The 16,576-nt window shown below is 36.8% G+C and overlaps 1 protein-coding gene and 1 pseudogene across 12 annotated transcripts in view; both read left to right on the top strand.

Moving 5' to 3' along the window:
- Positions 1–16,576, top strand: part of fbrsl1 (fibrosin-like 1) — a 1,023,586-nt gene that overhangs the window by 663,676 nt on the left and 343,334 nt on the right. The window lies entirely within an intron of this gene.
- LOC148145352 (ATP synthase F(0) complex subunit k, mitochondrial pseudogene) lies at positions 1,934–2,248 on the top strand (annotated as a pseudogene).

Below are 16,576 nucleotides of genomic sequence, written 5' to 3' on the forward strand. Positions count from 1 at the left end.
AACATGGCTGGAGATTAGCTAATATAGTTTGTACCCAATGATAGATTTACTCTTAGACTTTTTCTCAGCTGCTCAACTGATACAAATTAATGTTTGCTTATCAGAAATAATATTGTAAATAAAATTTTTATCCCTTAAACTCCATGATTCCAATTCTTTAAATATATCTTGAGCGCTTTTGGATCCACCTGAATATGACTATTATTTATTTAGCTTCTCAAATGTGACTGATTCAAAAGTTTTCTTTTCAACTCTCCTGGAATTTTTTTGCTCTTGTTCAATGACTTTCACTTCCAGATCTGGATTGCATTTAACATTGCTATAAATGAATGCTGTGTGCACACAAATGGCTTGCTATGGTGTGTCTAAATAAGAATATTGCATGACGCTTACTTGACGATTTCAGTAGAAACTCCTGGGGCAATACATCTCAGATTTTCTTTTCATTGGTGAATTGAATGTTAGACAGAACCATGCATAGCAGTCAGAGGTTATATCTGGAAGGGCAGACATTTTGATACAGATCACTTGTAACTGTGTTGATTGAATTCATGGCTGCAGGCCATTCATTTATGGAGAATGCCAAGCTGTCATGGTAAATAAATAATGAAATAATTTGCATTTATTTAGTATCCCAAAGTGCTAAACAAATCACTTTTGATGGGTGACCACTTGTAGCAAGCAATATGGATGCTGTCAGCTTCTTCGGAAAAAAACTGTTCAATACCTTACCACCTCATTTGTTTTAGCAATTGTTGAAAGTTAGATGTTGACCTGAATATTGGCTGAATTCCCCTACTATTCTTCCAAAGGTGGCAATACAACAGAGTTTCAGCACAGCACTGATGAGTTCATATCTTAGAATAGAGCTTGAAGCCATAACCTTGTGATCCAGAGTTGAGAGTATTATAACTGAACAAAGCTAGAATTGAAAAATAGCAAATTATGGTCTTGCCATTGAGATGAGGCTGTTGGAACAACTATTTGGAAGGTCTGCTCTGTTTTCTGTACTGTCTAGGAAGTAGCATCACCGATATTGATTTTGCCCATTCATTTTTGAATTTTTCATTACTCTCTCAAATTTGACTTCGACATTATTAAAATATAGGATCAAGAAATTTTATTAGTATTCTTTAAATATGTTTATACTGTTTTTCTCTCTGGCTGAGAGTCTTTGGAAAAGGCATTCTTCAAAAAGCAGTGGATGCTGAATTTTAAAATATTTTTAAAGCAGATAAAGATAAATTCTTGATCACCAGTGGGCCGAATGATTATTGGGGATACGCAGGAAAGAAGAGTTGAGGTTAAAATCAACTCTTACTGAATGGCGTAGCATGCTGGAAGGGCCAAAAGGCCTACTCTTCGTGTGTTTGTATGTCATTGTGTCATTCGTGTCCACGTAAGAGCCACGCATGTCCCTCCTTTCCTGCCTCAGTGCCACATTAGAGTTTTAAGAATGTTTCCTTTCATCACCATGATCTAATCTCAAAGTAGTGTCACAAGCTGCTGTTGCTAAGTCATTGAGTTTTCAAAAATAATTATGTAAACATTTGTTTTTAAATTTATTTGTTTTTAATATTGCAGTTTTCATTTTAGTATTATACTAAATGTCAACACACATATAGCAGCTAATGTTACGACGTAACTGCGTTATCCAGTACAGGAGTTGGCATGAATCAAACGATAATCCTGAAACTCAAAAGGTAGCCCTCAGATTAAAAAGTCTGTTTTTGTCCTGGGCCTTGTGTTAACCATTTTATTGCATTAATTAAAAGTACAATGTAAATTTAATCAAGAAACATTTGAATAGATTGTACAAATCCACTGCAATTCAACTGTATCTTTCATCTGCAAAATACATTGAATCATGAAGTCCTGCTGAATTACTGTGGCATTTCTGTAACATTTTGGCATAAATCCCCCAAAATATAAGGTATTTGTTTCCTGGCCCCGTTTGAGTGAGGAGAGAGGATGGCAGGTCATGATGCTGGTAGCCAGCACCAGTTCACTGGCTTCCAGAAGTACTTCAATTCTTACACCATCACTGGGAGGAGGAATTATGTGATAGCAACATCCATTGGGATCGCAGCAATTTGTTTATTCTTCAAATTAAGATCAAAAAAGAAGACGCCACCAGCGATCACGGAACAAAAATGATGTGATTCTCCATAAGACAGTGCTAGTGGAGTTTAAGGACCATTGTGTGGAATCTGAGAGAATGCTTGAAACTCCTACAATCGTGTCATAGTGATGTTATAAGTTATCAGCCTTGACAAATAAAACTTGTGGAACTCCAAAAAAAAATAAGGTATTTGTAGTTAAACTTGAAAAAACTGACTCAAATCTTAAATGTTTCGTTATTGTCAATGGGAGAAAATATGTGCATTTTAACAGACATGTTGAGAAATTCATTAATTGGAATTGCTATGTTATGTTGTGCATTGACTTTGTCCCTAGGCTAGAGATATATCCGTTTTGAGGTAGAAATCATCCAGGGTATTGCACTCTTAATGCAATCCTAGTACAAAGCTCCACGTATAAACATTAAATGTACCAGGCATTGTTGTATTGTAGTTTGTGGTCAAATAGCAACTCTTGTGAATCTGTTTATGATTGTTCTGACCTTCCTGAAAGATTTGCTGGCATATACATTAAAAGGTCCAGCTGAGGTCAACAACTTACCCTACAAAGAATGTCTTAGATCTTCACTTTACCACTGCATTGTTGTAACAGTATTAACTCCCAACACTTTATGAATCTGATTTACCTCTCTTGTTGCTACGTTCCTTCCCTGTTTTGTATTGAGGTGCAATTCCAACAATGCCTTCAGTCACTCCTCATACCCAATCAACTATTCCAAATGTGCAGCCAAGTGACTAGAAGTAGCGTACTGAACCGTGGAGAGCATTACTCTGAGTTTCATTTGCTTTCATTGTCCAACATACATTTGCACTTTGCAGCAGCTACCTGGATTATGATCAGGAATGGGATGATTTCCTTCCCTTGACCTAGAATGCTGAGGATGTCTCAGTTGCTATCTGGGCCAATGTTAAACTATTCAACACAAAGTTAGCAATTTTCTGATCCAGAGGCATTGTGCCACAGCACCTGTTAAATTTGGTCCATGGTCTGTGAAAATCAACTTTTTTTTTTAAACTCTATGTAACAATTTGGAACAATCTTGTCAATATAATTAATAAAGAAAATGATTATTTCTTACTTTTTTAGCTTCTAAAGTCATTAGAATTACATTCTTGGAACAGTTGATGTTGGTTTATTTTCCTTATAGTGAATGTATTTTAATTACTTGATCTCAACAAAGTTTGCGGCCTGAACTGGAATCAACTCAGTTAGTACTTCACTGCTGGGGATGTATGGTTGGATGGCAAAGGAAAGCTGACCCCCTGTAGGCACCAGGATTGTTATATTGTTCAGTTGGTTAGTATAGGTTGAGCCAAATCATTTGGATCACCTCAGGAAGTCATCCGTCAACATGACATTAGTGAAATAACGAAATAGGAAGTCGAATATGTTTCATTAGCAAAACTCATTTGACACCAATTACAAAGCAATAAGAATACTGAAACTGCATGCATTTTAAAATCATCATTTGGCTGTTTGTTAGTGTTATGTTAATTTTTTTTTGTTCAAATGCTTTTAGATAACATGGAATTTGTACTGCTTCCACAGCCACAACATTTTGTCCTAAATTATGTTGCACTTCAAGAAAATGTTATTTTGTGGCTGTCAGTGGTGTTTGTAACTGCCCCTCTGTACTTGTGTGTGACATTTGTTTCATGTACTAGCAATACAAATATTTCACCTTGTATAATTTGATGAAGTTTGAAGTGTCAATAATTTGAGTGAATTTTACTGGATTCTGAAATTGGAAGTGAAAGCTTAGTTCTTTGCAAGGCCAACAATCTGCGTCCACTGCCAACAAAATCTTGGGCAGTGCAAGCAGGTCAGAGTGCTAAAGCTGTTTTGAAAGGGCTGGTTTGAAAAAAGTAGGAGAGAGGGACTGGGTGGAATAATTGCCGAGTATGCAACTCCATGTCACACCCTTTTCATTCTTCTCACCTGGGCTCCAAAACCTGTCCCCACTCCCTTCTCCCCACTTCCTTGAACTGTCCTGATCTTTCCTTCCTTAAAAAGCTAGGACTGACCTGTGTTCAGTTGCCATTGATGTCCATGGGCCTTCACTCAGTGCTGACAATGCCCTACTGAGGTCTGGTGCTGCTAGGACTATTCAAGTTGCTGCCCAGTCTCAGAATCTCAAAATTGTTACAGGGCAGCAGAGGGCCATTCAGCACATCCTATCTATGCCAGCTGTCCAATTGAGCAATTCCCTTATGACATTCTCCTTCACTGTCCCTGAAACCCTGTACATTGTTCCTTTTCAAATAACCATCTAATTCTCTTTGGAACGTTTCAATGGATCTTGTTTTGCTAGATGCTCGATCCAGACCCTAATTATTTTAAATTTCTTTCTTCTCATTGTGAAAACTTGTATCAAATTTTCTGTTCTCCAAGGAAAGTCCTAGTTTCTTCATTCTTTCTTAATAACTGAGGTTCTTCGTCCCTGAAACTATTTTCACAAATTTCTTCTGCCCTCTCTGCAAAATTTTGACATCCCTCATATTGTGTGGTGCCACATCTGTACACAGTATACTAGCTGAGGCTGACCTCATGTCTTGTACAAGTTCAACACCTCCTTGCTCTTGTACTCTACGCCCCATTAATAAAGTTGAGAACACTGTTTGCTTTATTAACTGCTCTCTTAATATGTCCTTTCACCTTTGATAACTTATACATCCCCAAGTTTCTCTGCTCCTGCAGCCCTTTTAGAATTGTCCCTCCTGTTTTATGTTGTCTCTCCATGATCTTCCATCAAATACATCACCGCAAAGTTTTCCCATATTGAACTTCACCTGCCACCTATCCACCCACTCCAATCATTTGTCAATCTGTCTGAAGTTACACACTTTCCTCCTTACAGTTTACAGTTCTCCCAACTTTTGCATCATTGGCAAATTTTGAAAACTTGCTCTGCATACCAAAGTCTAGATCATTAATAAATATAAAGAAATTCAAGGGAATCAACCCTGATCTTTCATGAACTTCTCTACAAACCTTTCCCAGACCAATAAATATTAATGAACCACCACTTTCTATTTCCTTACTCAGCCAACTTTATATTCAAGTTGCTACTGTCCATTTTATTTCATGAGATGTAATTTTACTCGTCTGTTACATGGCACTTTGTCAAATGCCTTCTGGAAATCCATGTATACCTCATTAACAGCATTCATCAACCCACCCCCTTAATTCCTCATCAAAAAGTTCCAACAAGTTAAGCAAATATTATTTTCTCTTAAGAAATCCATAATTGTCATGGTTGTTAGCAGTGAGCAGTCAAAGGCTGGATTTCTTGCTGTCTGGCACGTTGCTATATTAATCTCATTTCTGCACCGTTGACCAACAATGTAGGTGGCAAACAAACTGCATCTACTTTAACCAAATCGCTTTGATAAAGTCTAAGCAGAGTCAAACCAAGGGAGCCACCCTTCAGTGAAGGGAAACCTTGCACTGTAAGTCAAGAAGAGCATCCAATACCAGTCATGATGCCTGTGCATGGTCAGTCAACCACTTGGGGCAATCACCATCAGGATATTCTTTTTGTAGGTGGTGAGGAGCGTACTTAACTGACTTAACCTGCTTATAGTTCATCAGTTTCGCACTCAGTTTTTAGATGCCTGATGTTGCTATTGGCACGTTTCTGCACTCCTCATTGAAAGTTGATCACCTGGCTTGATGATGATAGTAGAAAAAGGCATTTGGTAGGCCATGAGATTGTGGTTGAGTACAATTCTGGTTGAAGCAATTGCTGCAAATTTTTTTTGGACAAGAAAAAGATGATGTGGAAAACAACTTACCATCAGATTTCATCATTCTCTTCCATTTATGCTAGAGAATAGTACAACTGTAGATGAAAAATTGCTCTGTACAATGTAAAATATGTATTTATTGAAGTGGTGTTACAAGCACAGGTGCTTGCAGACAAGAGTGAAGTCAGGTTTTGTTTTTCAAAAGTGTTTTGTGTTGTCCACTTCTTCCTCCCATCCCCCAATTACTTTTCTGGCTCATCTAAATTATAGCTTTGGGAGAGATACAGACTACAGTTTCTTTCTTCTGTCAGAAAGAAATCCTAAACAGAAATGTGTCACCACTGTATCTGTCAGTCTGATCCGCCTCCCGAAAGAACAGCTGGAAGCCTGTTCTGAGCACATTCATTACAGTGCCACTGTAATTAAGAGGTTTTCTTAAATTATAGCTTTGCTTTCCTTACAGATGTTCTTTAACAAGGCGGTCTACAAAGGTGTTAGTGTATAGTATTCATCATTGTCAAGCAGGGCTAATTACAGTCCCATAAATCTCACAAGTGACCTGCATTAGGCCTCTCTTATAAGCTCTGAAAATAACTTTTTTTTGCAAAGTGGGGTTGAGGGGAGCTGCTAGGAGACCCAGAGTTCAAGGTAAAAATACAGTGAAGTTAGCAGGTTAGTGATATCTTTTTTTTTGTCCTGTAGGGGAGCTGGAAAATTTCAGACCACGAAGGTTTGAAATATTAATGTTCATTAATGGTGTCATTCAGCCATTTTAAATGATTATACTTTTACGTCTCTCTTGGGTGAACAGGAGAATTTTTAATGAAATGTTCTTCTTTGCCTGACCTGCTGTAATACTACAAGAATGCCACTTTTATTAGGCAGGTTTATGGCATTCATTACTCCACTACTTGAGCTACTTCATGGTCACTATAAATTTGTGCTACAGATGAAAATAAAAAAGCATAGCTTTTCCAGGGCAAGCTAGCTCTGCCTTTGACCTTTATGTTGTCACAGAAGGATTAACAGTAAAGTGGTGTAAGGTGGTCTAGGGTAGAGGATGAATGCAGTAAAGCAAGAGATTTGCAATTCCAGTGAGCACTACCTTTCACCTTGACATGTTACCTGCTAACTTTTCCTGCCAGAAAAGGACATTAACTCCAGTTCAGTGACAGCTGCTCGCTCTCAGAGGTAGTCATTAGCTGAAATGGCTTAACTCTGCAGTAAACCGCTGTCTATCCCAGAGTGTGCTGTTTTGTGTCGAAGAGCACGAGGACGCACACTAATGACTATTTGAGTGATTTAAAGGAATAGTTATTTAAATGAAAGAAATTAAATTCTTTATTAGATCATTCAGCAAAGGCTTCATGAATCCAAATGGCAATTTTCTGAAATGCTATGCAAATTTAAGTACAAGTCTCAGATATTTGTGAGATTCAGTAATATATTAAACAAATAATGAATGTACCTAAATTTACATTGGTTGAAATATATTCAAATTAAGATATTAATTTTTAAAATTGTTTCTGGTGGAATATACTTTTTGAACGTAACACTTTGTAAAGACCTCAATGTCACACTCAGTGAGGCATAACTTTTTTTAGCAATGCAAAAGACTCAGAATTTACGTAAAAAGCAACATCGTGGATTTATATGTGACAAATGAGGATGCAAGCCAAAGAAGGAAATCATATTAGGTACTCTGACCAAATGCTTGGTCAAACAGTTGATTTTTAGGGAGCACAACAAAGCAAGCGTGCATGCATGATGAAATTGTATATTTTGGTGTCCAGGAAGCTGATGAATGGTAGCTGTATAAACAAGCCAAGTTAGAGGAATGACGATTAGCAGCATGCTCCCTTTCCTGACTCAATCTTGAGCTATGGAATCACATCCTCCCTCCCTCTTTTAAGATGCATTTTGAAAGTTACATTTGACAATTTTTTTTTTCCTCGTCCTTTGGCTTGTTGTTTTTGTTTGATTAGGCATTTTATTGTGTTAAAAGCATTATATAAGTATATATATTGTCCTTAATGTTAGTATGCATTTGGAAATATCATAATACAGAACCATGAATAAAGTGAATGGTGCCGTGCATTATAGCAAAATACAGTACAACATACTAGAATATTGTAAGTTAATTTGCCTTCACTACTCCATGTACTGTTATGCTCCCTTGCGAAACTTGCTCTCAGAAAACCAGGTGAATATACAGTCTTGGAGCAGACTTACATAGAAACATGAAAATGCATAGCTCTCATTGAGGTGCAAATACATGAAGGAAAGAAAAAACACAAATGATATGAATGAGATTAATTTCATTATGGAATCAGTAATAAATTTATGAATTGATAAAATGATGTTTTGTCCATGGGTGTAATAAATTCAGTTGAAATTTGAAATTTATGTGGGATGTTTTCGCATTTCATCATTATTCAGGTCCAGGCAGTGTGGCATCTAAGCGGGGCCTATAGTAACACTGCTTTTATTTTGTTCTGATGCCAGTAGCAGTCAATGCTTTTGTCTTGAACAACATATAAAACACCAAAACCTCCCAGGTCTGCCTGGTTAAATTGGATTTTGTGAATCTCTCAGTCATTGTTATGCAAGGTACAGAAATCAGGAGCAAGTGGCATCAGCACAATTTTCTGTGCAAAAAAATACACTAGCAAAACTAGGGTCAATGGAAATTAGGGAAAAAAATCTCTCCACTAATTCAAGTCATACCTACCAGATAGGTGGTTTTGGTTTTTGGGGGTCAACTCTGCAGGATTTCCTCGGGGTAGTGAACGAGGTCCAATCGCTTTCATCTGCGTCATCAATGACCTTCACTTCTTCATAAGATCGGAAGTGGGGATGATTGCACAATGTTCAGCACCATTGCTGACTGAAACAGTCCATGTCCGATGCAGCAAGACCTGGACAATATCAAGGTTTGCGTTAAAACGTGGCACGTAATATTTGTGTAACACAATTGTCAGGGAATGACTATTTCTTCTAAGAGAAAATATAACCATTGTGCTTTGACATTCAACCATATTACCATCATGAATTCCTCTATTATCAACATCCTGGAGGTTACCATTATCAAAAATTGAATTGGACCAGTCACTACAGTGGCTATAAGAACAGATCAGAGGCTAGGAATACTGCAGCGAGTAACGTGCCTCTTGAAACCCTAAAGTTAGTCTTCAAGGCGTAAGCAAGGAAAGTGATGGAATGCTCCCCAGTTGTCTGAATGAATGCTGCTCCAACCCCATCCAGGAGAAACTTAACACCATCCAGGATAAAGCTGCCTGCTTGATTGGTATCTCATCCACAAGCATCCAGTCTGACTACCACTGATATTCATTGGCAGTAGTATGTACTATCTACAATACAAAATTAAGCAAGGCTGCTTAGACAGCACCTTCTAAATGCATGATTGCTACCATCCAGGAAATCAGATACATGGGAACACCACCTCTACTTTTTTCTACTCTGGAACTAAGAATGACCTCAAAAACCTATTATTAACAACAAATCCTACTTATAATAGTTTGCTGTCATTCAGTGTCAGCAAATGCTGGAACTGGTCAATGACAGTTACTTGAAAGTCTGATGGAAGTTTGTACAATGGCTTTATCTGCCTGCTTCAGCCGAAAATTGCATGTAACGGCCAAACTTGAATAGTTAAGACATTGCTGGCAACAGCTGTTACGTACAATGACCATAATGTTGCAAAAACTGGTCAGAAAATATATAATGTTACTCTTGCAACAAGCACCAGCAAAAAGCCACAGGATGGCCCCCACAGACTGACTTACCTGGAAATTGGACCTGAAAGCGAATTTAAAGCACTTGGAAAACGTGATGAAAGCCTTCATTTTCTAACTGCTCTGGGACTGTACATTAATTCTATTGTGTTAGACTTTGAACTAAGATGCATAATTTCAAATTTTCATCTTTCTAGAATTCTCAAACTAACATTCTCAAACTGACTTTAACTAAGTTAATAGAGACCCTCTGAACCATGGGGACATACACCTACTGTTTGGTTTGTTTAGCTCTGGTGGTTCCAATATGCCTTTATAAAAAATACTATAACATGAATTTATTTCCTATGCAAATTTCTCTTGTCAATTTAATCATAGTCTGTGAAGTGTAACACAAAATACTGGGGTCTTAGTGCTATAAGCTCCCATTTTTAAAAAATAGAATCCTGTCAGCACTGCCTGATCAAACCAGTTAATCTATAAGAATCACTAATCTTAGCAAGCAATTGACATACAGTAAGCCTATTTAAAGGTAGGTATCTTGAGTCAAGCTTATATAGCTGTCATGTAAATTATGAAAGTTTCTATTTAGACCTTATAGAGATCTATAAAATCATGAGAGGCATAGATAAGGTAGGTAGCCAACAGCTTTTCCCCATGGTAGGGAGTCTAAAACCTGAGGGCATAAGTTTAAGGTGAGGGGGGAGAGGGTCAAGAGGGACCATTCTTTCACACTGAGGGTGGAGTGTGTCTGGAACAGGCTGCCAGAGTTAGTGGTGGAGGTGAGTATTATTTTGTCATTTAAGAAACATTTGGACAGGTACATGGATAGAACAGGTATGTAGGGATATGGACCAAACACAGTCAAATGGGACTAATTTAATTGTGAAAATTGTGCACATGGACAAATTAGGCCAAAGGGCCTGTTTCCATGCTGTAAAGCTCTATGACTCTATTTGGGATACATAATATTCCAACCCCCACCAATCTAATACCTATTATCCTCCACACAGTAAGAAGTCCAATTTTTAAAGTAAGTTAGGAAAAATTGGTTTTAATTCAATATAGGTATAAAGAATTTGTTAATCTGTCTCCCAATTTGGATTCCAAAGGATATGCTTCCTCGCACTGCAGTATTGCAGTAATTGTGGCCTTTGGGATATATCTTGGTCTCCCTTCTGGAGTTCATGGTACTTTACCTGGATGTATTCATTCCCAACTTCAAATTATTGCTGAAATAGGTGTTTTGACAAATATACCATTATGAAAATTGTAATCAAATTAGTAAGTAACAACTGTAGGTTTACAGGAAACACAAAGCAATGTCGATAACTGGTGTAAATGGCGGTGTGATGAGCATTTGCAGGTGTGCTCCCTTCATTTGCATACCTGACATGTGTTTCACTTTGGATTTGCACATAGATTTCTTATTGAACAAATATTTCTTGTAATAGATGTTTAGAAGCTCTCCTATTCAATTATTACAACACAGTCCTAAATGCTCTTTTTGAAGTCAGTTTGGTTGCAGTTACTGTATTGGATTGATCTGTTGTCATGATCAATTGAAGTTGCACAATACCTCATGATGATTATGACAGGGAAGGTAGGCAACTTTAACACTTTTAAATCTGGAGTTATTTTTCAACTCTGAAGCTCACCCCTAAGTGCTATTGGGTGCTAGTTTATTGATAAGTTAGTATTAGTTGCATCTCAGAAATATATCTGATTCCAAAAAATTGAACTAAAGGTCCTGTTTTCACTATAAGTTTATTCAACATATATTTAGGGTCTTAATACACAGAATCAGGCTCAGTTGAAAAATACTTGAAAATTTCAGACTGATAATTTTGGAAAAATACATTTTTTTCCTTAATATATGTCTCTACATTGATATTGTTGATTAGATTAGATTCCCTACAGTGTGGAAACAGGCCCTTCGGCCCAACTAGTCCACACCGACCCTCTGAAGAGTAACCCACACAGACCCATTTTCCTCTGACTAATGCATCTAACACTGTGGGCAATTTAGCATGGCCAATTCACCTGATCTGCACATCTTTAGACTGTGGGAGGAAACCGAAGCACCCAGAGGAAACCCACGCAGACGCAGGGAAAATGTGCAAACTCCACACAGACAGTCGTCCAAGGCTGGAAACAAACCTGGGACCCTGGTGCTGTGAGGCACCAGTGCTAACCACTGAGTCACCATGCTTCTCAAAAAAAAGAATTTGAACAGACAACCTGGACGAATCACCATTGGTACTTTTTTTTTAAATAAGTAAACCCCCAAGTCTTGAAAAGGTATTAATGCACTTTCCATCTGACAACCACATAGCCAGTTCAATTCCAAACTTCTGGTTTAGCACAACTACTCCCAAAGACTGAAGTGTGATCAAAATAAACTTTGAGTTTACCATAGTTCCTAGTTTTGATGAAAGATCACTGATTTGAGTGTTTTCAGCATTTTCTGTTTTTGTCATTACTTTTAATTTGCTTTCTTAGCAGGATTGTAATGCAATGCCTCCCTGTTTCCAGTAAGCATACTCTCCTTTCTCTCTCCCCTCCCTCATTGTGTAAAATGGAGAATTACAGGTGAATCACATTCTAATTTTGGTCAGGGAATAGAAATATTAGTATGTGATTTGATGGGAAAATGTTCCTATTTCCACCAAACAATGTTTATTTACTTTCCTCTTAATTTTTTCTTGACCGAGGCTACATAACACAACCTTGAATACCAGCAAGTTGCCAAGTGGCAACCCTCTTTACCGAGTAACTGAAGTCTATGAATGTTGGCAAGCTACTGTACTAAGGAAGATGTTGCAGCCAAATGCAGTATTGTCCAAGACCAATATATACATGAGCACATTTCCAGCAAAGTGAAGCAACAAATCTAATCGTATTTCTCTTCTCTATCTTTCTCTCTCTCTCTCGTCTTCTAAACTTTATCAAGGATTTGAAGTTTTTCGTTCTTTGGAAGAAAATTGCACTTCACAGTTTTGCCAAGTATGATACTGACACTCTGTTATAAACATTATAAACTACCAAATCAGCCTTACTTTTGAAGGTGAAGGGAGTTTTTATTGGCAACTGAAAAAGTTTAGGTTTAACTTGCACTAAATGGAGACAGATGAAAATGAGGAACACCTGAAGTGACAGAGTAACTATTTTATTTCAGACTACACTAAATTGGTCTTTCATCTGATAACAAAGTAAGCGATTTCATTTTCCTCTTCAAATGACAGGTTTAAAAGCAAACATGTTAATTACTTGCGATGGAAGGAGCCAATCTGTATTACCTACAAGAGAATTATTTTAGCAATAAGTTGGATTTTTGCCTTTTCCTGCCCGTCTCTTCACAATGTGCATTTCCAAAGTGAAAATGTACCTCTTAGTATATTTGACTGGGGCTGAAAGAAGATTTTAAAGCCCTTATTATGGTTCCAGCTGTTTAACAAAGCTATTTATTTAGCTTGCCATTCATCCTGCCAAACATTTACTATGTAATGATGAGGAAACACAGCTCATTCCTGAATATGAATTAAAACAAAATACACCACATTGCACTTCTCTTATTTTGCTGTCGGGGGAGAAATGTTTAGTTCTTTGTTGTCATGATCATCATTGCACTTTCCATATTTATTTCTTGGAAAGCAGCATACTGTAATCATTAGAGAAAAGGAACAAAATTAAGGGCAAAAGTATAAATGTAATAAAATTATACAGTATCAGCATCCAATGTCGCCAACCCTCCAAATGCCCCTTGCACCCTGAATCTCCCAAAATCATAATTGGGAGTGAGAAAGAAACGTTTGGCAAGCTCCCCTGCTGGCAGTGATTAAAACCAAACCAAATGGGCACTGAATGTGTATCTTTGATAGAACAAGAAACCCTTTAATTGGATTCACATTGAGGATAGATGCTTAAAATGCTGCAGTAACAAAAAAATCTGTTCTACTAAATTCTGACTTCATTGTGAATGTTTTGTTATTTCAAAAGAAGATATTGCCCCAATTTTGTTTTAAAGCTGCATTTACTTTGTTTCATAGCAACATCTTTTTATAGCATAGTGAAGTTCAAAAAATATTTTAACTGTTATTCAGTAATTAGATGTGCAATTGAGCAGTGTTTCAGCTGCTCACTCTACAATTACTTATATTTGATTCTTGTAATCAGTTCTTGAAGTTGACAATTTTATAGCATTCACAGTTAAAATTTACAAGTTAGGAAAGAAAGTAAATGGGCTTCTGGAAATCCAGGTGTGGAAAACAATTTAGAAAATTGGAATTGGTGGTTGCAAACTTCCTAATGGTGACAATCTGTACTATCTTGTTGTTAGGAAAGTGGAAAGGTACTGAACACATTTTCTTAAAATAAAAGGAAGCCATCATAATCCTGGGGAGAGAAGTTTGTCTTTGTTGCCTGGTCATCTGGTGGAGTGGGTCAAAGAAATTAAGATCAACCAAATTCTGTAAAGGTATAATATACGCTCACCATATTACCATTCCAAGTGGTGAAGACTGGGGTCTGCACTCATAATCGAAAGGAACTATGTTAGTTGTGGATCAAGATGACATGTATCACTCTTTTCTTCTTGCAATACTCCCTTTGTTCTCAAGCTGCAATCTTGTCAATTTATCAGTTAATTGCTTCCTGTTTGGATTCTGATCATATGTTACCTATTGTAGATTTTCTGCTGTCCTCTCATAAAGTCACTGACTTTTGCTGTGATATGGATCCACACATATTAAGTATCCTTTGATCATAACCCAACTTTGGTTAGGCATCACTAAGTACCAGCAGTCTATTTGACTATTTTGGCCATAATGATTGAGTGAATCCTGTATTTTCTTTGGCCGATGTCAACTCTGTACTATTTAAGAGGAAATTAAGTTTGGGACACGCCCACCCTGAGTTGGAAGCAGTGAGACAAATTATAGCAACCTTTTGTTCAAACATCGGTGTGTCGACGCGGACCATTCCTGAGACCTTCATATTCTGCATGTTTTATTTGTGCACTGAGGATTACATACACCCATGTCCATCTCCAACGAGTTTGCTTAGTTTATTCAAGGGATTATGCTAATTAATGTGTTGATAAACCTTCAAGAATTTTCAAATATTTTTTCCAAGATTTGGAAAAGATCAAATTTAACGGAGGATAATTGTAATCCCTCATCTGGGTGAGCTCAGAATGCTGACATGATTTGGTGTCGGCTCTTGACTCATTACTTTAAGTTACTGTGCACATTATTGTGAAAATTAAGCTCTCCAAATGACAACAGAATGAATGATTTTGCTGTATAATACACAAAATAAATCTTGCAGACCGGTTTACAAAATAATTTTAACTGTATGAATGTGTTTCTGTAGTATTATCAGTTTACTGATCAATTTCATTGAAATTTATTCTGATAATATATAAGGAGATCATTAGTTCATCTGTGGTCAGAATTTGTTAGCAACATTAGTAGCTGGGCAGGATCTCCCCAAAGAGGATGTCTAAATGTATGAAGGTAATGTTAGTTTATTGTTTAATGTAACACTGCGATTATCTTCAGGGCCAAAATTCTCAAACATATCATGGAAAAGCACTTCATATTGTTCAATTGTAATGTCTAATTTGTTGAAAAATGTGGTGCTGGAAAAACACAGCAGGCCATCAGCATGCAAGGAGCAGGAGAATCGACGTTTCAGACATAAGCCCTTCTTCAGGAATGTCTAATTTGTTGTTTACCTAACCTAATTTAAAATGTTACCAAGGTAATTTAGTGGGCACATCTTCAGAATCTAGTTGTGCTACCGGTAAAGACTAATTCCTTGTCATTTTTACATTTTCAGTGTATTCTATTAGTACAAATGCATCTACTAAAAATGTATTTGAAATTCAACATATACTGTACACATTTTGGTGCAGTTGTTTACAAATAGTTGTAGTAACAGGTTCAATGCATGAATACAGATATCTGCTCTTTAAAACCTATGTGTTTAAGTATAAAAGCCAGGATTGCTATGTACTCAGAGGGTTAATCCTTTGAGATTTGTAGTAACAATTCTGCCTGAAAATGAAAAATATCCTTTATATAATCTCATTATATCTCAACAGTGACAGTGAGTTACAGCATTTCTTTCATGAATTTGAAAGTTCCATAACTCATGAATGCTGCAGGGGCAAAAGAGTGATGGTGGTCCTTTGTATGTAAAGGAATGACTGGAAGTTCCCGCTGTAACTGAGGTGTTCAGTGGATGCAAGGTATTAGTTAGAAACTTGAGCCAATTTTGTTAATAATTCCTGAAGCACAATTTGCAGATCAACTTGTGTTGCTTGTCACATCTTAAACATCCTTATGGACTCATGCAAGCTAATGTTTTCAAATTCAGTGCTGCTGCCAAACTGCAAGGGCATATACTAGGGTAACTCTTTGCTCTAGTTCTTGATGTTCAGGGCATTAAAAGTCATTACATAAAAGTATTCGTTCAGTATGACTCTATAATTGCAGACTGGCAGTGAGTGTAGCATAAATTCTGGGAATGAAAAAATGTGAATTCCCAGTTGTTCAATTCATTGCACCCAAAAAGCAATTTTTTTAACAACTTCTTTTGGAGAGTATTGAAAACTATCTGTTGGTTCAAAGTGTGTGTTGTTACTTTTAAAATTTCTATAGATGTATTTATTTAGCATCAAAAATCCATTGTTGATTTTGGCAAATGTTAAAATACAAGCTGCATTTTGTAATAGAAAGATCTGACAGTGAGCCAACCAATATTTTGATAATTTAAACAGGGAATTTTACTTTCAACAGAAAAGAAATAAATAATAAGTATATAAAGCTTATTTGTACTCAGCTATACAAAAAAAAATTGAATACTTGGTTAAATATTTATACTTAAACTACATGGTGCTTATATTCTCGTGCCATATTCGTAGAAATT

Source organism: Chiloscyllium plagiosum, unplaced genomic scaffold, assembly GCF_037043375.1.
Source record: "Chiloscyllium plagiosum isolate Xiang-an unplaced genomic scaffold, Cpla_swu_hap1 HiC_scaffold_24, whole genome shotgun sequence".
Taxonomy (NCBI): Eukaryota; Metazoa; Chordata; class Chondrichthyes; order Orectolobiformes; family Hemiscylliidae; genus Chiloscyllium; species Chiloscyllium plagiosum.